This window comes from Protopterus annectens, chromosome 10.part0 (assembly GCF_019279795.1).
Source record: "Protopterus annectens isolate FY-2018-M chromosome 10.part0, PAN1.0, whole genome shotgun sequence".
NCBI lineage: Eukaryota > Metazoa > Chordata > Ceratodontiformes > Protopteridae > Protopterus > Protopterus annectens.
Genome location: NC_056744.1, coordinates 123033012 through 123060042, shown reverse-complemented (window position 1 = coordinate 123060042; position 27031 = coordinate 123033012).

Below are 27031 nucleotides of genomic sequence, written 5' to 3'. Positions count from 1 at the left end.
ATGGATGCTGTTGCCTTCTTAGCACTGTACCTAGCCAAAAGTCAGAGGTGACACCACCTCATGGGTTTTTGCACAGAATCAGAAGGTAGGAATACTTGAAACTGTCATAATTAGTTCTCAATAGTGCAAAACCCTGCTGCGGAATTTGCAGCACTTCCCAGATGTAGTGGGATTTGGTTCTATATTAAAGTCTGATTACGTATCCTCAGGTGTCTTCATTTAGTCACAGTCCAGAAGAGTAGAACAACAATGTTTACAGGCACCCTGAGTTTAAAGAACAAAACAGAGTACATAGGCTAGCCATACAAGACACTGCCCTTCCAAGCAGTAGCAAATTTCATCTGCTACTCTCAGCAGAAGATAACTTGTTAAACCAGTTCTAAATACAGAAATCCACCACAACAAATACAGAAGAGTATTTAAATCAATACTAGCACCCTTGAATTTACATGCAAAAAACACAATCTTGTACTTTCCAGACATAGTGGGATTTGGTTCTGAAATCATATCTGATTAGGTGGTTACAACCCAACAGAGCAGAGCAATGCCATCTATAGACACCCCAACTTTAAAGAAAAGCCAGAACACACAGACAAATCAAACAACAAACTACGCTTGCAAGTTTGTCCAGAAAAATAACAGTGGCATTCTACTCTGACCAGGACATAACTTATTAAACCAGTTCTAAATGCAGAAATCCACCACAGCACAAATAATTAAAAAGTATTTAAATTGGCACTATCATACTCTAAGTACAAAAAGAGAAACTTGTACTTCCCAGATGTAGTGGGCTTTGATTCTGAGATAAGGCCTAATTAGCTACCCTCAGGCATTCTTGTGTAATTGCAGACCAGCAGAATAGAGTGATGATGTCCAGATGCATCCTGACTTTAATGCATTGAAGTAATAAGGCTTCTGAAGCAGCAGTTGCTTGCATAACTATTCACTTCCCACAGTTTTAGATTTAATTTCTTATTTTACCTTTTTTATTTACACCAAACTACTTGCCAATTTCTTTGAAAAGTTAATTACATTATATCTTGCAGATCCACAGAAAAGTTCATTCAGAACACACTGTCCAGACCTCTCATAATTAATTATCTTCTCCTGCAGGCTGTTTTTTTTTAGCCAAAAGAGGGTGCTTTTGGTAAAAACACTCTAGTTACTTCAGATATTCAGGCAATAACTACTTTTGTTCATTTTTTTTATAATTGTCCCATTTTTAAATTTTTGATCTTAAAATATGGCAGAGTTTCAAATTTCATTTCTTACTGTACTTTTTTTATTTTCAATAATCTCTTCGCCAGTTACCCTTTAAAGTTATTTACATATCATTTTTCAGCCTCACAGAAAAAAAAAATAATTTAGAACACACTGTGCAGACCTTTCATAATTAATAACCTGCATTTGAAGGTTGCTTCTTTTAGTCAAAAGAAGGTGCTGGTTGAAAAATCTATCTAATTAGTGTGCAAATACAAGAAAGAGCAACTATTTTCATGTTTTTCATAACCTTTCATCTTTTAAATGTTTTTACTTAACATTTTAATTGTTTTTACTTAAAAATTTCTATAGCTTAAACTAAAATATTAGTCCAGATATCCACCTTTCCAAAATAGGGGAAATTATCTTTGAATTTTATGTATAATATTGTCAATACTTATTTGTCCTCGCCAATCACTAGAAATCATAGTAGTACGTCATTTATTTATTTATTTATTTTGTTTATCGGGGTAGTGCACTGATCAATATTGATCAATTTCAGGCTCAGCCTGAGTGAAATGCAAAACATTTCTCAAAAAAATACAGAAATGTAAGCAGTAACAGAATAGATCAGACTAACTACATAAAAAATGTATATATACATTCCAGTGAACAGACACGGTGCAATGTACAATCAAGCAGAGTAAAATGTATAATATATACAGTAGTTTTTAAACAAAGTCCATCTTCACTGAATATTGAGAGAGGAGAAGAGACATCGAAAGGAAATAGAGTACATGATGTGTCCTGTGTTGAAGCAGGAGCATTTGGCTTGGATGAAGAAGTGCTTCTTGAGTTGCATTCTGAATTTGGATTAAGTGTTGATTTCCTTAATGTTGATGAGGAGAGCTTGCCAAAGAGTATGTGCCTGAGAGGAGTAAACATGTGCTGTGCTGTGGAGTTTGGGTACAGGGGTGATGAGAGTTTGTGTGGTTTGAAGTAGTGTCTCGGGCTATAGGAGGATTTTTTTTTCATGAATTCTAGCTGTGAGGGGAGTAAACATCTGGAAATAGAGTAGTTTGTAGAGATGAGATCCTAAACGTAAGTTAGAACTTTGTTTTATGTGTAGCCATTTGGCTTTTTCTAGGGTAATACAGTGATGCTCATAGAGATGTGAGTCAGTAGATGCTGTTAGAGACAGTCTGAAGTGTGGCAGTAATTTTCCTGGAAGGCAGAAACAGAATCTGGGAGCTCATATTCAAGTAGGGAAAGGAAAACTCCTTTGCCAATCGCTGCTCTGGCTGGTTGGCATAGAAAATGGGAGATCTTTTTGGCTCAGAAGAAGAGGGAGTTTATTTTGGTTCTCACTTTGTCTATGTGGAAATGTAAGTTTAGTGACTGGTCAAGCCATAGTCCTAGGTATTTGAAAGCAGAGGTTGTCTCTGTGGAATGGTTGTGTTTGTCAAAGATGGTTAAAGAGTGAGGTGCTTGGTGAATTTTTTGTGGTGTTCCAGAAAATAATCAATTTGGTCTTGGTGGGGTTGAGAACTAGTTTATGGTTTATGAACCATTGATGGAGTTCATGCTCATGTAAATCTAACTGGGGTTGGCATTGAATGTTGGTGTGAGAGTGACCTGATCAGTGAATGACCATGTCATCAGCACAGAGGATAAGTGGGAGATGGGAGAGGTCACAAGGAAGTTTGTTAATGAATATGGAGAAGAGAAGAATGGGTCCTTGTGGTACACCTTTTGTATGAACTTTAATTTAGTTCTTTATCTTGTTACAGTATAAAGCCTGTTTACATTAAAACTAAGAAATAACAGTTTTTATGGTTAAGAAGTAGCAAGAATTATTTAGAGGGATTGACAAATGTTAAAGTATTGCAGAATAAGAGGATTCTTGTAGAACAAGAAGAGGATCAACTGCAGAATGCTAAGCAGAAGATAAGGGATTACCTTGATAATATATATGAGTTTAGAAAGATTGCTGGTAAGCAATTGATTTTTGATAATAACACTAAAGCACAAAAACCTTTAGCACAATAACTAAAGCAATAGAAAGTAGAAAGGGGTGTCGCTAAGCTTAGGGAGCCTATAACAAGGAAGGTAACGAGATCCTGTAGTGGTATTAGAAATGGTATTCCTGTGGAAGTTTGGAAGCTAGGAGGGAAAAACACTTGTAAAGATCTGGAAGGTTTTGTTTAACAGTATTGTAAGAGGAGAAGTACCAACATCCTGGAAGAAAGCAGTGGTAGCTATAATATCTAAAGAGGGTAAAGATGCATCAGATCCAGCTTCATACAGGCCCATTTCAATACTAAACCTTGATTATGAAGTGTTCAAGTCTATAAGGGATAAAAGAATGGCAAACGTAATGCCAAAATTGATAGATATAAATCAATATGGATCAATATGGTTTTGTGGAGGGGAGGCAAACATTTGACAACATTTAACAGAACACTGATAATCCAGAGGGAAGCAGAACGTAAGAAAAGACCATTGCTGTTGGTGGGTCTTGATGCAGAGAAAGCATTTGACAGAGTAAGCTGGGACTTTATGAGTAGGGCAATGGAAGCATTTGCATTTCCTTAAAAATATATAAAGTTGATTAGGAGAATATGTGAGGGATGGATAAAGGTGAAAATTAAAGTGGGTGGGGTCCTCTCTGATAATTTCTGCTTAAACAGAGGAAACAGGCAGGGGTGTCTTCTTTCCCCTTTATTATTTGCATTATATTTAGAACCACTGGCAAAGAAAATAAGGGACTCAGAAATTCAAGGATATAATTGGTATGGTAGTCAAGAAAAGCTGGCACTGTTTGCTGATATTATTATTTTATATATGACAAAATCAGAGACACTACAGTGTTATTAAACATTTTAAGACAGTTTCAAATCTTTTCAGGATAGAAAATTAATAAAGTTAAAACAAAGGCAATAGCAGTACATTATTTATCCACATATGAATTTGTTCAACAATATTCATATTTATGGGGGTATGATAAAATGAAAAACTTAGGATATGGATTGAAAATAATTCTGGTGTGGCAGCTAAGGATAAATGACTAAACAAAAGATAATACAAAAACTGAGAAAATGGGAACTTTGTTATATGGATATTGATAGTACTGGTGTGGCAGCTAAGGATAAATGACTAAACAAAAGATAATACAAAAACTGAGAAAATGGGAACTTTGTTATATGGATATTGATAGTACGATGCAAGCAGTTAAAATCTTTTTAGTCCCATTAGTCTTATACACAGGTCAGGCATATTTTTATAAACCAGAGGAGAAGTTGTGGATAGCAATTAATAAAGAGCTGAAGGACTTTATCAGGGATAGGAAGATGGCAAGAGTCAAGTGGGATTTGCTTATTCTTCCAGTAGAACAGGGAGGATTGGGATTACCCAATGTGAAGGGGTATTTCAGAGCTACACAGTTAAGGCTCCTGTACATAGCCAAGCAGAAAACTATAATTCAAAGTGGAAAGGGATGATGATGGAACAGGGGGAAGTTCAAGAAATGAGGAGAGAGTGGAATTTTGGGTGCAGCTTTAAGGAGCATGACAATAAACATACAGACTATTATATCTATAAAGTAGCAGAAAGTGTCCTAAGAACTAAGCCAACACAGGAATGGTAAAAGCAGATTCTGTCGATAGGGATGACTGCAATTAGGAATATAGACAATAGGCAAGAGGGGCTAGAAGTTTGTGGAGAAAACTGACAAAGGAACCAAGGTATTGAGAGCAAATAACTAGAGAGGGAAAGGTAATACAATGGGAAGATGGCAAGAACTTATTTGGACTGTAGGTTAGAGATTGCCTTTCTTATCAAGGATTGATATCAGAGTATAGGCAAAGAGAAAGGAATAGGGGTGGGGGGTCCTAAACAAAAGAGCAGCACTGGTAGAGTTTTTAGTAAAATCTAGAACAGAAGCTGCTGTTAAAAGATAAATAATTAGTAGAGCATATACAATTATTTTGCATGATTACTTTACGAATCAGTCAGAGGAGGTTAGAAAGATTGGGAAGAGAGACTGGATAAGCAATTCACAAAGAAACAATGGGAAGCTATATATAAATATATATATATATATATATATATATATATATATATATATATATATACACACGTCTTCCAAATATGCAACAAAATCTAGACAATTTAGCATTTTTGCTTGGATCTGTTTACATAGACATTTTCATACACCAAGTAAACTCCCGAGAGATTTTCCTCAAGCAGGCAGCAAATGTTGGAGGTGTGATGAGGAAGAAAGAGATGATTGGGAAGATATTTTCTGGGAGTGTGGTGAGTTGGTGGACTTTAAGGATTCTCTGCAGGATGCACTGTCAGAGATGCTGGGTGGGCAGATTGATGTGATGAGGGAGATTTTTTTTCTGAACTATGATACAGAATTGGGATTGCTTAGACATGGTAAGGCCTTGCTGTGTCTAATTATGGTAGCTGCCAAAAAAGTAAGTACTAGAAAATGGAAATCAAAATCTAAACCAAATATACTGGAAGTAGTGACTATAATAACAGAGATAAAACAACTGGAACTGGGATCTTTCGAAAACAGTAGGAGCAAACTACAAAGGAAAAAAATGTGAATTGTGGGAACAATACATACAAGAGAGAAATGAGGTTTAAAAGAAGGCAGGACCTAAATGAGCTATGTGACATTTGACTGAAAATGATTGGGTAGATTATAAGTGATGTATAATGCTTGCAACTGTGAGTGTGTAAGTATGATTTGTGATGTAAAATGCTTGCAACTAGGATTGTGTTGGTGTGGTTTGTTTTCATTTATATAACTATATTATTGCCTGTGTCATAAGTGATGGTTTAATAAAGATGTTTCTTGTTTAAAAAAAGGGGCAGGAATTGAATAATTTATGTAATGTTGCATAGGTTATATGATATATAGCAATATATGTGAAGTATAATGTTTGTAAACGTGAACTTGTTAATACAGTTTGATTACTTTTATTTAAATGTAAATATGCCAGTGTTAGTGATAATTCAATAAAGGTGTTTAAAAAAAGAAATAATAGTTTCTTCCTTTAACATCATTAGCATATTCATTAGTTACTGATAAAACTCCGCTTCCCTGTCATGCATTTAAAATACCACTATCTGTATAGTGTACAAAACTACTTTGTCCTCATAACAAAATAACATGCAATTTACATAATGAGACTTTTATACATAAAAACACACTGTTTATGTGTAGTCACTTCTTCAGTCCAGTCAGTGCCCTGCTTTACAATTCTCCCACCAGTGTATGACAGTCAACAAATAAGCACTTCACATGTCTAAGGTATATCTAGTGGGATTAATGTTTTTCAGTTCGATCACTAATTGACTAAATTTATTTTGTTGCTGGTCTTCTTCTTGATCCTTGTGATCTCCCACCATCAGTCTGACACTTCAAGGTCACAGTTACTGAGCACTCTTTGAAATAAGCCAGACATATCATATTTGTTTATAGTAGCTGTAGCAAAACAGTTTTATTTCAAATGACAGACACCAAAAATTATATTTCCAAATTCTGTGCAAATACCCTTTTATATTTCAATAATCAAAAAGGCACAAGTCTTTACAGCTGAATAATACATTTCTTCACTAATAATTATACAAAACAGTCTGATAATTAAATATGTAGCAAACACACATCCTTTTACAAGGGAATTCAAATAAAATTGTTGAATAGAGAGCTTCAGGAAAAGGATATCTACAATCTAGATGTACCTATACTTGTTTCTAACGAACTAGTGACCAAAGCTGCCTATTGCTTACTAGTAAATGTATTCAGCAGCTGAAAACAAATACACACAAAATTACACAAACGTAGGATCACTGTGTCCCTGGCAAGCACACTCTTATTTTTTTCTGTCTCTCCCAGTGTCCATGTAAGAATTTGTACAAGATTTCAAAATGCTCCCCAGTGTTGTTCAAACGTCCAACAATACAGAAACGAGAACAGAAGTAATTAAAGTGCTGTCGTTAAACTAGTTAAATAGTACAGCTTACTTGCTGATAATGCATACTAGTATCCTAGTATAGATCAACACTGACAGAAAGTAATAACATAGAAATACTATCCCTGAGTAATGATCATGGGGTGAGGCATAGGCATCTGAAAACAGCATGATTCACAGCGTCCTTGCTAGATCTCTACCAAGAAACAATTACATGTGCCTTAGCTCAGTATTTTCTTCACAGCCATCATTAGATGTCAGGTGAATTTTCTTGGATCATTCTTAAAACACATAACTTTGATTGAAGCTACATACTTTTAATTACACTAACTGATCTCTTGCTTTGAAAAGTTGTTTGCATTTGCACAATTGGCACCACTTCTGTGCTGGATTCTCATGTCATAATACTGTATTCCCAGGCTTCCACCTTACTGCTATGACCATTGGCCCTGGCTAACTATTTTAAAGGATTGTAATCTGTGACAATTGTGAATTATCTACTATACAAGTAGGCTTAAAGCTTTTGGAGAACCCAAACTATCCCCACTCACTTCTCTACTGCTGCATATGATTCTTCACTTGGCCCTTTGAAATTGTTCCTCACTAAAAGAGCAGGAATTATAGAAGCTCTGCCTTGCCAAATATTTGGCACTGTTCACAGGTCTTTTAGTACTTTTTCATAGCTTTTCCATTACAAGGCCAAAATAAATTATCCATAAGCCTTCTTTTTATGTACTTTAAGGCCATACGGCCTACAAAAATAAAACCATAGGCTGTGTATAGAAGTGTTTGATGGGGAAACATTGAGACTACCAGTTGCTGCACCGCTTGTTTTGTAGCCTCCTTCAGGAGGCCATTTTCTGTACAATAACCCACGGTTCCAACATATAGATTTCCCTACCTTGAGAATCTGCAAACTCTTTGGCTACCTGCCTCAGGCCCTGTAAGGTGACCTCTGAGAGCTGTGACCTTTTCAGTTCTTTCTTTGTGATCTTCCCCAGTTCCCGTTACAAAAAAGTATTCCATTATCTTTGGACACACATGACTCAGTTTCAAGCTTGTTCTGCTTCCTAGTTCTTCCCCTGCAGAAGCCACATCACCAGTTGAGTCAACCCCACAGCACATTCTTTTCTCCATGACTGGCTAATTTGTGTGCGTATTTGTTCATATGTGTGTGTTTTATATTCATATAAAAACAGTTTCATTCACAGCATCTTTTGCTTCGTATTTACTGAGAAACAGTTGCATGTGCCATAGTAATATACATATTTTTCACAGCAGTTGTCAGGTACAACTGGCTATCCTAATATACCCCCCAACATCAAGGAGGTGGCAATGGCATCCATCTGACCTTGCCAGATGCTGTGCTACTGGACACCCATGATATACAAAGCTAGACTGAGGTGAGTGTCCGCTAAGAACTTCTAAATGAAGACAGCTAATTCCTGATATGCACCAAACACTGGTGGCCATTGCCTAATTTGCACCATCTGCAAATCACTCTTGATTGTTGGATGCTAGGAATAGGAAGTTGTCAACTAGAGGGTGATGGATGAAGTTGGTTATCAACTGGCTGGTGCCAGCTGCAGATGGTTATTCCAATGTACCAACAGTGGCATCATAAGAAGGTAGAGATCATGTCTACTTCACACTGTCAAAAGTTGTTCTAATGGCTCAGTGATTTAGTTAGAGGTGGGTGCAGGAGATTATTACTAGCAAGTAGTGGGTGTAGATGGATATTGGTTGGTGTGCACTAGGTGGTATTTTCTATCAGCTTCTGACTTGCAAATGTCTTAGAAGACACTGTTGATGAGCATATACCAGGCACAGAGGAGTATCTCAGTGCACTTCTGCTATCTTCACAAGGTGCAAGTATGACAGCTCCTTGATGCTGCCAACAGCTAAACTTGTGGCTGGGTACAGGTGGCTATTAGATGGCTAATGCTGAGCACAGGGGGTTGCTCACTGAAGGGTGCTTGTTACATGTAGCTATAAAATTGCAGGCTACTTATGCAGGTCCACTGCAGCCTCACTGTCATACAAAGATACAGCATATACTACCCTGTTAAATTTTGAGTTAGTGTCCTGGACATATGTAGTTATCTAATGGCAAACTCTGGCTGCAGCTGTTTGTTGGTTAGCAGGTGCCAGGTGCAGGTGATATGTGAAGTTGGCTATCAGCTGGCAGCTCTGTGGATATTGGGTAAAGGTGAATTTGAGCTGGTGGGTGCCAGACACAGTTGGCTTTTGGCTAGTATGTGCAGGGTAAATACTGCTACCTGTCGGTGGGTGTCAGTGACGCTTGGCTGACAGTTTCCAGTGGTCACTGTTATCACAATCAGTCAGGGATGGCACCTCTCTGACTCTGCTGAATGTTTTTCTAGTAGTCTCCAAATTAAATGTTGCCAAGTACAGGTGGCTATTGGTTTGTGAGTTCAGGCAAAGATAACTATCCCAGTGCATTCCCAATGTATACACAAGAAAGTTGGGAAGGATCTCCCCAATCCTGCTGAATGCTGTGTTTGTGGCTTTTAAATTATATATTTCCAGGGATAGGTGGCTATTGGCAAGTGAGAGTTGCATTTAGGTGGCTATCAGTTGCAGGAGCTGGGTGCTTATGTCTATCCCAGTGCATCCACATTATCAATGAGGGAGGTTCATCATCTCCCGGACCCTGTTAAATGTTGTGCTAATGGTTCCCAAATTAGTTGCTTCTGGATGTAGAGATCTGGCTGGCAAGTCTGAGGCAAAAGTGGCTATCTGCTGGTGGGTGTAAGCTGCAGGTGGCTATCGGATGGCAGCTGGCATGTGTTGGTGGGTATCAGCTAGTGGGTGCCAGGTGCAGTTTGATTTCATAAGTACCACCACATATAACAATCTTGTTCATGCTAAAAGGAATTATTTTTATAGTTAGCAATAAAAGCTCAACAAAGTAAAACAAAAATAGATAGTAAAGCAATTTCAACTGGAAATTTCTTCAGTACAAAAGATGCTTCCAGACACAAGTGACTTTCAAATGAATGGTGCTATTTGCAGGAGGCTGTCAGCTGATAGATGTGCATCATGGGTAGCAATTGGCCAGCTGGTTCTGACTCCATTTATCTAATGGAAAATGCTGGGTGCAGATGGCTACTGGCAAGGGCTAGGCAAAGATAACTCTTCAATGGTTCTCCCACTGACATCACAGGCATGCGAAGATATTATATACCTGACCTTGTCAAATGCTGTGCTTAATGGTTATAGCACTGATGGTGTTACACTGAGATGACCACAGGGATGTGGATGGTGCATGGCTTAGGTAGTTATTCCAATGATCCCCACTGACATCATGAGGAGGCAGGAATGGCATCTCCCTGGCTTTGCCAAGTACTGTGCTAATGTCTCCCAACTTGATGGTGGGCCTAAATGACTATCAGTTGGTTCCAGGTGCAGGTGGTTATCAGTGGGTGCTATAACAGGTATGTATCTCAAGGTTCCACCACAATCATCTTAAGGAGACAGAGATGACATCTACCTGACCTTTATGAATGCTATGCTAATGACTCCAGCTCACATGATGATGGGTCCGGATGGCTCTCTGTAGATTCTGGGTACAGATGGCTAACAGACAGTGCTGGTAGAATGGAAACTCCAAGACTGCCCCACTAACATGACAAGTAGGTAGTGTTTATAACATTCTCATCATGCTGAATACTGTGCCACTGTTTTCCCAAAAGATATGGTGCATATACCAGGATGCTGTAAGTAGGCACCAGGTTGAACTGTCTATTATTAAGTGCTTATTATGGGTGGCTATCAGTGAGTTCTAAACATAGTTGTTTATCCCAAAACTTCCTCAGTGACATGACAAGGATGGAACAATGATACCTCCATGACCCAGTTCAATGCTGTGTTTGTGCCTCTCCCCCACATTTAGAATGCCTGGTGAATATGACTATCACAAGAATCCCTCACTGACATTGCAAAGAGGCAGAGATGCATCTCCCAGACCTTGTTGTATCCTGTGCAAGTGACCCCCACCATATTAGATGGTACTGGACTCAAGCAGTGATTTTCAGCTGTTAGGCACAATTGGATATCAGGAATTGCTGAACACAGATACCTATCAGCAAGTGCCACGTGCCGGTGGTTACCAGCATCTGCTAACACATCTAACTATTCCAAAGTTCCTTACATCACAAGAAGTCGGGTATGGCATCTCCCCAGTAGTACTGAATGCTTTGCTAGTGGTCCCCCAAATTAGACTGAGCAGGACCAAGGTGACTGTCAGTGGATATAGGGTGCTGGTGACTATTCCAAAACTACATCACTGACATCACAGGAAGACAGGGTGGGCATCTCTTTAAACCTGTCAAAAGCTTTGCTATGACTCCTGAACTTAATGCTAGACCCAGGCTGCTATATACAGATGTCAGGAGGCTACAGAAATGTGCTGACCACAGGTGGTTATCCTAATGATTCCCCTGTGACATCATAAGGAAAGAGATATGGCACCTCCCTTAATTTGTCAAATGCTGTGTTACTGACTCCAAACACCTTACTTAATGTTGTACACATGCAGCCATAGATTGGTGCTGGTCAGAGATGGCTACTGGAAGGTTCTGGGTAGAGACAGCTGATGGCTACTCCTCATCACAGGTGACTATTCTAAGGCTCATCCACTATATTGACAAAGATGTTAGAATGGCATCCCTCTGCTATAGTCAAATCCTGTGCAAGTGTCCCTAATTTCTAGATGTGGGATCAAGGTGACTACAGGTGGGTGCAGTATGCAGGTTAGTATCTGCCAGTGGCAGGAACAGATAGCTATTTCACATGTCCATATCTAAAATCACAAGTTGATAAGGATGGTGTATATCTGACCTTGTCAAGTACTGTGTTATCACCACTAAGGCTTCCAAATGACATCTCAAAGAGGCAGGGAAGGTATGGCAGATCCCTGACCCTGTCAAATGCTCTTCTAGTGAACCCTCACCTTATTAAAGTTGTGCAGGTGCAGGTGGTTATCAGAGGATATAAGCACAGGTGGCTATCAACAGGTGCTTGGTGCAGGTGACTGCTGGAAGGAAGCAGGTAGAAGTGGCTATCCCAAGGTTCCCACACTAACAACACAAGACGGAAGGGATGGCATCTCGCTGGTTTTGTAAAATTTTGCACTACTGCCCCCCTATCTTAGATGGTGCCTAGACAAGGTGATTATCAGCAGTTACCAGGTGCAGTTGGCATCACTGGATGCCAGGAGTATGTGGCTACCATTACAAAAGGTGCCTGTCACAATTAGCTTTCCAAGGGCTTTCCACTGACATCACAAAGAGGCAAATGATGGTATTTATCTGATCATACCAAACACTATATTAGCAGCTCCCAAATCAGATGGTATAAGATACAGGAGGTGCAAGTGGCTGTGAGAGCATCTTGGGCACAGGTGGTTATAAGTTGGTAATGGGTGCTGGAGCCTATTTGTAAGTTCTGGATGCAAGTGCCAGCTCTGTTTGTATAGAGAGTTAAAGCCATGAATATGACCCTGGCAACCCATGTTTCAGTATTAACTCAGGTGCCTGCTGGCATTGGCATGAAGAAAGGAGGAGTGATACAGCTTTACTGCCTCACCTCTCTTTGTTGGGAGGAGAGCGGGAGGGACACATGTTTGAAAGTTTGTCTCCATTACAGGATTCCTGGTGGAAACCACAGCTCCAACTGAACTGCTGACTTCTGAGGGATTGCTTCATTCCTGGAAATGAGTGGCACACCTTTACTGATGGTCACTGCATACCAAAGCCTGGGGTGAGTATGTGCATGCACAGAGGGATTAGGGCCTTGCAGTTTCAAAACCTCAGGTTATGGAGGGGTGATGTCTCCTTTTTTTCAGTTCTCTGAACTCCTGGATTAATAAAATGGCTGTATGCGGCAATGCAACAGCATACTTTAATGGTCAAAGAGATAAGGAAGACATAAGAAAGCAAAAAAACAAAAAAAAAAAAAAGAATCCAGGCCTAGGTGGTTATTGGTTGGTGCCAGCTGCTAATGTCTGGTGGCACGCACAAATGGCTATCAGCAGCTGACTGACAGTGGTGGTTATAAGCACAGGTATCTATCAGTAGGTGGCTGGGTGCAGCTGACAATTAGCAGACAAAGGTGGCTATTGGCAGGTGCCCGGTAGTGGTGGGTATAGGTGAGTTCAGAACAAAGGTGGCTATCAGAGGGTTCCAGTTACAGGGATCTACTGGTAGGTGGAGATAGCTATCTATGAGCATGGGAAACAGGAGTCTTCTGGTAGCTGCAAGTGGCTATCAGCAGATGCAGGTAGCTATTGCCTTGGATCCAGTAGAGATAGCTATCTATGCATGACAAGCATGGGTAGCTAGCACAACGATATCCTACTGAAATTATAATGAGGCAGGGTTTATGTCTCCATGACACGGTCAAAAGCCATGCTAATGGCCCCCTCCCCCAGCTTAGACAGTGTAAGGCCCATTTAGCTATGGGTAGTAAAAGGGCAGATTTCCTTCAGTAATTTTCAGACAGTTGGGTACACTGTTGGTTTGACTTGATAATTTGAGACACAATCAGAGTTTAATTCAAATGAGTTTCACATACTCATATAAAATGTTTGTGGTTATAGTCCTTAAATCGTTAAATGAGCAATTCATCGACATCCAGTTCCTCAGAAAAAAAAAAAAACACGAAATGTCAACTACTCAAATAACATTTTGTTCTCTAGTTTTGGATTAGCAGTTGGGGATGTATAGGGAAAACATAATACTCATCAATTACGTCTAAAACTGCAAACTGGCAAATAAAGAACACATACTGCCAGAACTTAAACTTAGAACCTTTCCAAATGCACATACACATCTGACAACAGGTGTGGGACAAAGCCTCTCTCAACTTCAAAACAAGTTCCTTCCACTTGACACCTACAATCATATATTTGATTAAAAATATTTAGTGAAATTAACATTCAACTAATAATACCTTTGGCCATACATCCCAGTGCTGTCATACATGAAATGGTACTTTTGCAAGAAGTGCTACTACATATCTGTTCACACACACACACACACACACACACACACACACACACACACACACACACACACACACACACATATCTTAGGGAATAAAAATACTTATGCAAACACTTCCATGCAGAAATCTTAATCCTTCTGGACTTTAATTCATACTTTGGAGTCTTACTCGTTTCTTCTCATTGTTCTTTTGTAAACTGGGGTTCCTATCTCTTTCCACAAATTGTTCTCATCTGTGCTGACTGATTCTTCCAATTATTATGCAGTATTTTATACATCCTACTAATTAACCCTTTTAATAGCAGCTTCTGCTCTAGACTTGACTAAAAAAATCTAGCAGAGCTAGTCTTTCACGTAGCACTTCCTTATCCTTATCTCTTTGCCTGTAATCTGTTATCAGTGCCTGATTGGAAGGTAGTCTCTACCTTACTGTCCAACCTTCTGCCTTGCTTTTCCCTCGTGTTATTTGCTCCTGGTTCCTTTGCTAACTTCCTCCAGCAAATTCCACTCTCCTATTGCCTATTTTCTATACCCCTACTTGCAGACATGCCCATTGATAAAATCTCATTTTCACTATTTTCACATTAACTTAATTCTTAGAATATTTCCTGCTGCTTTATGAATACAGTATTCTGTATGGTTGTTAATTTCATTAAAGACTTGCATCTAAATCTTAGTCCATCTTTATCCTTCCCTGTTTCACCATCCTTTTTCACTTTGATTTATAACCTTCTGCTTGAGTTATGTATATTAACCTTAACTGTCTAGTTCTAAAATACCCTTCAAATCAGGTAACCTTAAACCTCCCTGTTCTATGGGGAGCATCAGCTTATCTCACTCAACTCTTGCCCTCTTCCCCTCACAGATAAATTCCTTCAGCTATTTATTAATTAATTTCCACATCTTCTCATCATCATGATCAACCCCCCCTTTTCCCATTTTCTACATGGGGTTGGGGTGTCTTGTTAACTGCTGCCATCACTCTCGATTCAGTGCCATTATCCTGCCTTCTTCAACATTCATGCCTGACTGTTGCAGATCGTCTCAAACATAATCCATCCACCTTTTTTGCTGGATGCCCTCTTTTTCTCTTACTTTCTTCCTGTCTGCCACAAATTTTCTTCACCAGATTGTCTTCTGCTTTTCTGCACATGTGACTGAAACACTTTATTCTGTTTTCTTTGATCCTTTCTGCAATTGGAGCTACTTTGGCTTCTGCTCTTATGTCCTCATTTCTTCATCTGTCCCACAGTGTGCATCGTACCATCCTTCTCGGGCACTTCATTTCCATTACCTCCAGCTTTCTCATCTGCTCTGTTTTACTGCACAGGTTTCTGTAGCATACAGTAGTACTGGTTGCACCACTATTTTGTACACCTTACCTTTCACTAATTTGGAATTCTTCTGTCATATACTGCACCTGACACTCTGTGTCAGTTGGCTGCTGCCCATCTGATTCTAGCTTTGACTTCTTCATCAGACTTCCCTTCTCCTTAACCACTCCTCCCAGATACTTGGAGCTATTACACAACCAACACCACACTGTAGTCAAAACTGTTTTATTTGATTCTGTATCACCTCAGCTGTAACACAGCTTTCCAGGAGTACAAACATGCACAAAAAGCATTCATGTATATATATATATATATATATATACATATATATATATATATGGATCTATCTTACAACGTCGACAAGTCAAAACGCCGAAAACGAAATCACCGACACCACATAACCGACATTTCACAAACACGAAACCTCACATGCCCGACACACCATAATCCCGACAAGCAACAAACAAAACAAATCCCTGGTCCAAAAAGCACACACACAACACAAGCACACCAAAATCCTTACAAACCAACACTAAACCTCACATACACAACTACCTACAACCTTAACCCAAACCCTAACCCTAAGGTCCGCCACTATCGCACACTCACCTAACCACCGCCTCTAACCCTAACTCACTTAACCCGCCCTAACCCACAAACTATCACAGTCGCACTTACCTAGCCCGCCTAACCCTAACTCACTTAACCCGCCCTAACCCACAAACTATCACAGTCGCACACTTACCTAGCCCGCGCCCTAACCCTAACTCACTCAACCCGCCCCAACCCACAAACTATCACAGTCGCACACTTACCTTACTCGCACCCTAACGTCCGTCACTACCGCATACATCCACAGCCTTTTCCCATGTCGATGTTCTCAGCGTCGGGGTTTTGATCCGTCGGTCTTCTCCGTTTTCGATCTTCTGGCGTCGGTGTTCTCGCTGTCGGCGTTCTGACTTGTCGACGTAGTCAGATAGAACCATATATATATATACCCCAGCAGTCCTAAACTCCAATCAATTAAACAATTATGCAATTGCATCATTAATTCATCATCTTAAAACAAATACTGATGAACCAATTTAAAATGTGTATCAGATGACACTTTTCCAACAACAATCTATATTAAGTCCATTTGGTTTCAAGGTCTTATATTTCAAAATAAATAATGTCTCTTTGTACAACAATTTATTTTTGAGATATATCCCATTCACCCCATGTACTTGTTCTAAAACAGTTGCTGTTAAACTTTCAGCCCCCATGACAGACTTTAAAATGCTGAGCCAACGGACTCTCTAATTTTCCTGCCTTAATATCTCTCAAGTGTTCCAGCAATCTTATTTTAAAGGCCATTTTAGTTTGGCCTATATAGAATAAGTTACAAGCACACTTTATTGCATACACCACCCCTTCTGTGTGACAATTATATTCCCTACTTACTTTAAAATGAATACCATTAATTTTTAAAAATGTTTTCACTATATATTTATATCCTATACATCTATTGCAAGCTACAGTGCCTATATTTCCTAACTGACATAATATATTTATACCAGGTCTTTGAAATTTGGTGTGAACTAACATATCTTTCAGGTTTCTGCCTCGCTGGTCTGCCCTTAATCACCCCTTCTAACTCATCAAACCTTTTCAAATAGTCCCAATAATGTAAAATAACATCTTCTGATTGATAAAAATATGCCTGACATGTATATAAGAATAGGGGAACTAAAAACATTTTCACTGCTTGTACATTACTATCAATATCCATAGTCAAGAACATCTAGTTTATCGCTTTTTTGTATTACGTTTTGTAGTTTTTTCCTACATATCCTTATGTACCATAACAGAATCCGTTTTCTTTCAATCTATGCATATAGGTAGTTCATCTTATCGTGTCCCACCAAGTATGGCTATTGCTGAACAAATTCATTCACGAGTACTTAAAGGTGATCGTTGCACTGGTGATCAAGCAACTTAAGTGCAAGAATTTAATGTTGTGGTGTTTCACTGCAAGGTATTTTATTGTGTGAGCCAGTGGTGCACTTTTCATTTTTTCTCTTTTTTGCTATGGTATGACTTTTGTATATTAAATTTTGGGGTATGTGGGATGCAGAGGTTTTGCCCCTCCTGCAAAAAAAAAATATACATTTAATATCAGGGACAAAGGAAAAGGGCAGTAATACTATCAATTTCTAGAGGAGCTCCAGTAGTAGAGGGACAAAAGAAAATAATGGTAGAGTTATGGTAGTAATCAATTATTAGCAAGGAAGGAGGAGTATGTTGACATGTATTTATATTCTACCTAAAACTGTTATTATGGAGCTTAACAGAATTTTGGGGGGAATAGTCTGCTTTCAGAAGGGAATGTTATTTATGGGTAGGGGTTGGAACCTGATTTGTCATAGTAAGGATGTATCAGAGGGACAAAGTGGGGAAGATGTAATAAAACAGGATTGATTTCTAAAGAATATATATGAGAATGGCTGGTGTGGAAGATGTGAATTCTGTTGCTGGAACTCAGGCAGACTTTAAATATTATTCCAAGTGGTACAAGAACTGGGCTAGACTGGACATAATTATATCGTACAGGTATTTAATTGATAGCTTTGAATCTTTGACACACACATCAATAACTATTTCAGCCCATACACCAATAACAACTAAGATAAAGGGACAGTATAATGAAGTAGAAATGAGACACTGATGCCTTCACACTTACTGGTCAAACTGAGAGGAATTTATGGAATCCGTAGTGCAAATGATCTTAGAGTTATTATAGAAGTCAGAAATTACTTCAGAGGGATAGCTACTGAGGGGAATAACATGAAAATGGATTTTAAAAACATGATAGAAAAAACACAGAAAGAGATCTGGAAAAAAGTAAAAGAAATTATTTAGAAGGGATGACAAAGGTTAAAGTATTGCAGAATAAGTAGAATCTCACAGAGCAAGAAGAGGAGTAAATACAAAGTACTAAAGGGAAAATAAAGGAGTATTTTTGTATATCTGCATGGGTTTGGAAAGGTTGCTGTTAAGTCACTATTTTAATAATAACTCTAGAGCACTAAAACTTTTAGCACGACTTAGGCAATACAGAAAAGACGTTTGTTGCTGAACGTAGGGAGCCTGTAATAAGAAAAATAACAAGAGATCCTGTACAATTATTAGAGATATTTCAGAAATGTTATGATAATCTGTTTAAAGCATAGAAATGTGGAACCAATTAAAGGCAGAAATGGAAATATTTATGGAAGACTTAATTATGCCAAGGTTAGAGGAAGATGAGGCTCAACCGATATGATAAAAATGGTGATCATCAACAGTGAAGTGTCCAGGAACAGATGTTATTCCTGCCAAGGTTTGTAAGTTGGGAGAAAGAAAGTCATAAAGGTCTCTGGAAGGTTTTCAAAATATTGTAAAATGGGAGGGGGGATTGAGGCTACCATCATCTTGTAGAAAAGATGTGGTGGTTGTATTAGTGTAGACCCACTTCAATTTTAAACCCAAATTATAAAGTGTCTGTGTCTATACTAAGAGAATGACAAAGGTGTTGCCAAAATTGTTAGATATGGATGAATATTGGTTTGTAAGATGGGGAGGGGAGCTAACATTTGACAACATTAATAGAACAATTATAATCCAGAGGAAAGCAGAATGGAAGAACATGCTGCTATTGTTGATGGGTCTTGATGCAGAGAAAGCATTTCACAAACACAGCTGGGATTTTTATGAGTGGGACAATGATAGCATTTGTGTTCCCTGACAGAATGCTAGGGTTAGTTAGAAGAATTTATGAAGTTTCAGAGGCATGAATTCATTTGGGATAGTTCTTCTCTGACAGGCTGCATTTGAACAGAGACAGAAGAAACCTCTTTTCCCTTTTTTGTTTTATATTTAGGACTATTAGCAAAGAAAATAAGGGACTCACAAACTCAATTATATAACTGGTATGGTAATCAAAAAAGATAGCATTGTTCACAGATGATATTATTTTCTACTTGATAAACCCAAAAAAGGCCATCTCTGTGTTCTGGAATATTTTGAAACTGTTTCTAGTCTTTTCGGGATACAAAATAAATGAAGATAAAGACTAGAGCAGTAAACTATGTACCCACACATGAACTGGTACAGCAAAACCAATATTTATGGGGGCATGATCAGGTAAAGTATTTAGGTGTATAGATTAAAAAAAGGATTCTATTATTTAGATAGGATACGTTGGAAAAGAATAAACTAAATAAAATACAATAATTGAGTAACTGGAAGCTCTTGATTAGAGTTCTGGATAGTAAGATACAAGCAGTGAAAATATTTCTAATTCTTCTAGTTTTATATACAGGTCAGGCATATTTTTATCAATCATATGACAAGTTATGGACCACAATTAATAAAGAATTGAAGGAGTTTGTTTGTGATGGGAAGAAGACACATGTTAAGTGGAATAAATTGATTTTCCCCATAGAACAAGGTGGTTTAGGATTTGAAGAGATATTTTAGAGCTAAGCAATGAAGATTCATATACATAACGCAAGCAAAATGTTACAAGTCAAAATGGAAAGAAATGAAAAAGTGGGGAGTTTGAGAAGTAAGGAGTAAGGAGAGTGTAGGATTTTGGATACAGATTCTTAAAAAGGATAACAACAACCATACATAATATTATATTCACAAAGTAGAAAAAAAGTATTCTAAGAACTAACACAAAAATGGAGAAAGGAGATTTTACCGATATGAATGACTCCAGGTAGGGGGTATAGAATATAGGCAACAGGGGGCTCCAATTTACTGAAGAAAACTAACAAAACTACTGGGGACTGATAATAGGGTACAGGCAAAAAGAAAGAGACAAGGGAATGTTCAATGAAAGATCAGTTCTAGTAGTATTTTTAGTTGAACCTAGAACAGAAGTTGCTGTTAAGAAAAGGATAACTAGTAGGGTATATAAAATATTTTGTGGCAACTATAAATATCAATCAGAGGAGATTAGAAAATATTAGTAAGATAGAATGGAAAGGCACTATACAAAGGAATAATAGGATGGCATCAGCATAGCTCTCAAGTATGCAAAAAAAAAGTCCAAAATGTTTGGGATTTTTGCCTGGAAGTGTTTGCATAGGTATTTTATATCCAAATCAGACATCAGATAATTCTTCTTCAAGGAGATAGCAAATAATGTGGGTGTAATATGAACGAGAGAGGTAATTGGGAATGTGTTTTTTGGGAATGCAATTAGTTGGCAGATTTTAAAAATCCCCTACAGAAAACTTTGTTAGAAATGATTGTAACCAAGGAAATGATTATTCTAAGCCAGGATATAGGATCTGCATTGCTCAGACATAGTAAGGCCTTACTAAATTTAATGTCATGGGCAGCAAAAAAACAAAAAAAAAAAACAGTTGCTAGAAAATGGAAATCAAAAACGAAACTAACTGTAAATGAAGTACTGAACATTTAAAAAGGAGATAAAAGAACTGGAAGTGGGATATTTAGAAAAGGGAACTAACAAATTACATATAATTATATTTAATTTGTGGGAACAATACACGCAGAACAGTGTTCAGAAGAAAGAGCAAAGGTTAAGAGGAGGCAAGAATTCAGCAATTTATGTGATGTTGGGGTAAATGAAAACTGTTAACATGCATACTGAATGAAAGTAACAATATAATATATAGATTGCTTTCTTTTCTATTATTGTATATATAAATATATAACTGTCAATTTTAATGCTATGTTTAATAAAGATGTTGAGAAAAGATGCATATCCTTAGACAGTTTTAACACACTTGCAGAGTACTGTGTACAACCTCAGAGCTGTCTGTAAGTCCTGAAGAAACTGCTATTCCTCCAAACAGTATTGCCTACACTAACAAAATAGATTTCAAAATGTGTGAGTGAACATGTACAATGGCACTTCATTTTTTAACTCTGTAGCTCCATACTTGTTTGCACAGCCTATAGGTAAATTAGGCCATACACTAATAGTGTCCATGAATCATTTTATTTGAATGCCACATATCTGTGGCATAAAGTATAACTTGGGGTTTGAGTTCACTTTTGACATCCTGTAGCCACTCGCTTATAGAGACACTCCTGCACCTATACATGCACTATGTTTCTGCACAGCTGCAAGGTGCATTACTGTCTATTCAGGAATCACAATGTATGCATGACTCATGGCTATCATTTTACTCCTTGAGAATGTGTCACCATTTTCTGAGGATATTTGTATAGCAATGGTTACCTCTGTAACTGTCCAGCAGGGAGTGCAGGCATGGTGCAGGACAGAGAGCAGGATCATGGTCTGTCTCCTTCACAGCCATGTCAGTGAGTAGCTGTTTGCCCACTATGTTGGCACGTTCCATAAAGTTGATACCTGGTATAACCTGTCTGGGAACTTTTCCTCAGCCATGGGCATTACCAGGAGATGAGAACAGTGCAAGCTTCAGTATTATGCACAGCAATATTAATACTGTGCTGATCTCCATGTGGAACTGGAGGTTGGATAAAAAAGTCCCTGAATGGTACTATACATTTTGTATGTCTGACAAACTGTTCTTGCTACTGGCAGGTTGTTGTCTTAGTTATCATAGCATATGTGCATAGGTTACTACATGATGCTTCTATGTCATGCGGCAATGATGATGGTATATAGTCTGATATGCCAACTACATTCATTGTGGGTTGGTGCAGGGACCAACTGTTTGTTGGGGTTATGCTGACCCATGTCATGGTGCCTCCACACTACCTGGTGTCTTCCCATGTGTACGTTGACCATATTTCTATGCAGGTATTTAACTCATGCACAGGGAACACACACTGTTGTCTGGGATGCAGCTAATGGGACATACCTAAGGGACTCTAGGTAGTTACTGTTGTTCCAGCACTTTATTTTATACATGTCACAGGGCTTTTATTTAATCCCTTTTCCTTCAGCAAGAGCAGAAGAAGAAAGGAGCTGTAACTGTGTCACCTACAACAAGAAGCAGGAGAGACCTGTGGCCAGGGAGGATTAGTTCTATTAACATATGATGACATAATAAAAACATTTAGTCCTTTGGCAGGGCAGGTTCACTTAAGGTAAATGTCCCACTGTGACTCCTCCCTGCAGGTTGGAATGGCAGATATGCTCATCAGGCAGCTCAGTCATATCCCACCCCTGCTTAGGTTGTAGTTTGGGAGTATGATGAATTTGAGAGTGCCTTGGCAGCTCAGCCACAATTTCTGAGATGAACCAACCTATCTGGCTGTTGGCACAGAGGACCAAGGTGCTGTTAATGAGCTGCTTCCTGTGCTCTAGGGATCTAGGTTTGGATTCCGTCAGTCCCTGTTGCCTAACTGTGTGACTTTGAGAAAGTCACTTAACCAGACAGCACTCCTCAGCTGAATCTGAAAAAGGTTAATGGAAATCGGTTCTCTAGCCAGGTTCACAAATGTAAATAAAATGAAAGAAAAACAAAACTTCTGCTAGAGCAGTGGTGGTGGTGGTGGAGGCCACCATGGGAAAACCTCCTGGAGCAGCATTCAGATGTCTTCATTTGGCCAGCTCCAGCAACTAGGCTCTAAGAGAAGGATGCAGGGTCATACCAACAGCTGACATAATCCATCAGCTGGGGATAGATCACAGTAGTGTTCCTCTGGGTCAGTTTAGAAGACATCATGCTCTGCTGATATCCCACCCTATCTCCAGGTGGGTATAAGCCTTTTCTATTATGCATGCACCATACTCTTTGCATTGTTCAGCCTTGTCTAACACCATTTGTCTGCCCTGTATTTGTCTCTCCCTCCCACACCACCCCATCCTAGTATGTGTAGATCCACTCCTGTTTGTGCCCTTCTATATGTGTCTGCCTGCCCCTTTACATTGACCTACCCTCTTTCCTTACCTTCTTTTATTTTCACCCTTCTCCTATTCCCTCCTCTCTATGTAAAGAAAAAGAAAGCCATATCTCCACAAATAAATGATGACCAGGTTTCCCTGTGTCTTGCACACTCCTGTATATTCTTCTTTTCTATGTCCCTTGATTAGCTAACTTAGACTTCTGTGTACCTGACAGTTGTCCCATATATGGACACCCCAACAATGCACCTGCAAATAATAGATGACTGTACAGCATTATTTGCTGCTGGTAAGTACAGTATAGCCTTTATAACTATCAAAAGCTACTGCCTTAGTACAAGATCTAGCGGTCTGTTCCTGCTTTTCATGAGATTTGTGCAAGGTAGAGTATGGCTGCTGTACGTCTCATATTTTGTATTTCTGTGTATATGTTCCATTGCATGGAAGTGTCTATTTGCATACTTGCTGTGATGCTCACCTATACACACAGTAGTGCAATTGTCTGCATGAAAGTGTCACTTAGCTCACTTTAGGTATGTAATAAATATATATATGTTATAACTCAGTGCCACCAAGCTACATAATCCTCACGCAGGTATATAGCACGTCTGTCATGCTGTTTATCTCTTAATTTATTATCTATTTATGGGATAGCTTAAATATTTTATTTTCTTAGTTAACATAAATGAAACAATGGCTGTTAAAATGTTAGCATACTATGTAAATATACTCATTTGAGATAAAGATAAACCAATGTTCTCTGTAAGACTTGACAGTTTATAACATGGTTTGGTAGAGGCGGGACTCAGAACAGAAAGTTGAGTGGTGTTCACTGAAGCTTAAGTAACAGAAGCATTTAGGATAATTTTCTAATTCAATACATTTAAGATCAAATTATTTGCTAATGTAATTTTGTGTGTGCCTAAGTAAGTTTTTTTTTTACTGAGCTGAGCTACCCTAAGATATATTTGTTTACAAAGATATCAGATTAGAAAATTAAATTTGTATGGGGAGATATTTATAATGTCATCTTTCAATTACATTATTAAAAATAAATCAAACAAGATTCAGCAATAAATGCATTGCAAAACAACATTCCTACTGCTGTAATAGTATTTACAAAAAAAGCCAGATTTGAATGGCATAAAAATACAACTGTAAAACCTTTAAAAGCCAAGGACAAAAATCCTTGAAGTAAATAGTACTATGGTGTAACATGCATTTTTTTTTCACAGCGGAAGTACTTAGCCATTGAATAATGTATGAGAATAAATAAGAGGACCAAAATTCAAACCTAAGGGTCTCCAGGTAGAACTGCAGCCTTTGAATTGTGCAGTTTTTCTCATCATTCCATTCACAAACATCTATCTGTATCTCTCTAAAATATATAGAAACACACACACACACACACACACACACACACACATACACCACTATGTATGCGTGTATGTGCAGAGAGAGAAAGAGAGAGGGAGCGAACAGCTATGCTTATATCATGAATGTTCAACATGTTAAAATGGTTGACACACAAACAATCTACCAAAACATACTGAACATTCATTTCAGCAACAGGGCAAATAACTTGCAGCTAATAGACTGAAAAAGGAAATGAATTTCCTTTTCTGGTCTAAAAATAATAACCCTATCAAACACTGAGATCAAATTTGTCTGAATAGTTGTGGCGTTATAGAAATGTTTTTTTTTCTGAGGTACGGTACATGGATAAGGTTATGGGTAGAGTTAGGGTTAGAGTTAGGATGCATTATTAAGGAGGGTGGGAGGCTTCATCTCCCTGCTTTCCTTAGTAATACAGATTACCCATAATAACCAATAGCATAGCTTGGGTGGGGTGAAGGGGGTAACTGTCCCAGGTGAAAGTGTTAGGGGATGAGACTTTGGCCATCCTATTCTGATTGCTTTTGAGAGCATACAGTCTTTTAAAAGGTAGTATTGGGTTTCCAGTCAAACCTGAGCACTGTGTGTATAAAGTAAACTGTAGTAATTTTGTGCTACCTTTGTAGCAAGCAGTTTACAAAAAAATTGTTTCTTTATCAGTTATTCTCAGTTTTTCTAAGTAAAATGTGAGGAAGGAAGGTCAGGGGCAGGACTCACATATGGGATCTGCTTGATTTTGCATTTTCTTTCTTTTTTTTAACTAAAGTATAAACTGATTATAGCATCTGCTTGTTACAAATGTAGCAAGCATTGTGTTAGAGTTTCAAATAATAATAAAAATAATTTTTCTTTTTTTTCGTAATTAAAATGTGAGGAAGTAGGGTCAGGTCCCTCCGAGGCAGGGCACAGAAATGGGACTTGATTGACTTCTGCATTTCAGGAGCCTGGGTACCCCTGGAAGTGAAGAGGTGGGTGTATCTAGTATCTGCCTAGTGTGCCTGCCAGTGTGAGGTGCAGATCTTTTTTTCTTTTTTTTTGCTCTTCAAATGAAGAGTTGGGGAGGCAGGGAGGTAGGGATGCAGTATAGATATCACATTAACCTTGGGCACTACAGAAGCCAGCTACTCTTCTGCCCCTAACTCTAACTGTGCACCTTACCTTAGAAAAAACATTTCCATAACACTACCATGGCACAAGACAGCTCAGACACTTACTACACACACACACACACACACACACACACACACACACACACACACACACACACACACATACAAAACTCTAAATCTATACCCTTAACTAATTCTTACTCTAGCCCTAAAATCTACAAATCCTCTTACATATACTAAACTATCCCCTAACCTTTTCTCTAACCATAACACAGAAACACTTGCACATACACTAAACCTATCCCCTTACTTAACCCCTACTGTAGGCTAACCCACACACACTTTTGCATCAAATAGACAGGCATTTACCTTTTTTTAAACACCTTTACTGAATTAACACTTGTGACGCAAGCAAATTTACATTTACATAAAAGTAATCAAGCGGTATTAACAAGTTCACATTTGCAAACATCATATTTCACATATATTGCTATATATCATACCACCTAAGCAACATTACATGAATTATTCAATTCCTGCCTTTTTTAACCAAGAAACATCTTTATTAAACCATTACTTATGACACAGGCAATCATACATTTATATAAATGAAAACAAACCACACCAACACAATCCTAGCTGCAAGCATTTTACATCACAAACCATACTGACACATACAAACATCATACATCACTTATAATCTACCTAATCATTTTCAGTCAAACATTGCATGGCTCATTTAAGCTCTGCCTTCTTTTAAACTTCATTCCTCCCCTGTATGTATTGTTCCCACAATTCCCGTTTTTTTCCTTTCTAGTTTGCACTAACCTTTTTCTAAAGATCTTGTTTTCAGTTGCTTTATCTCTGTTACTATATTCACTACTTCTAGAATAGTTGGTTTAGATTTTGATTTCCATTTTCTAGTAATTGCTTTTTTGGCAGCCGCTATAATTAGACACAGCAAAGCCTTGCCATGTCTAGGCAATTCTGATTCTCTATCATAACTCAGAAAAATCATCTCCCTTCTCACACCAATCTTCCCACTCAGCATCTTTGATAGTGTATCCCACAAGGAATCCTTAAAGTCAGCCAACTCACTGCATTCCCAGAAAACATGTTGCCAATTAACTCTTTCTTCCCA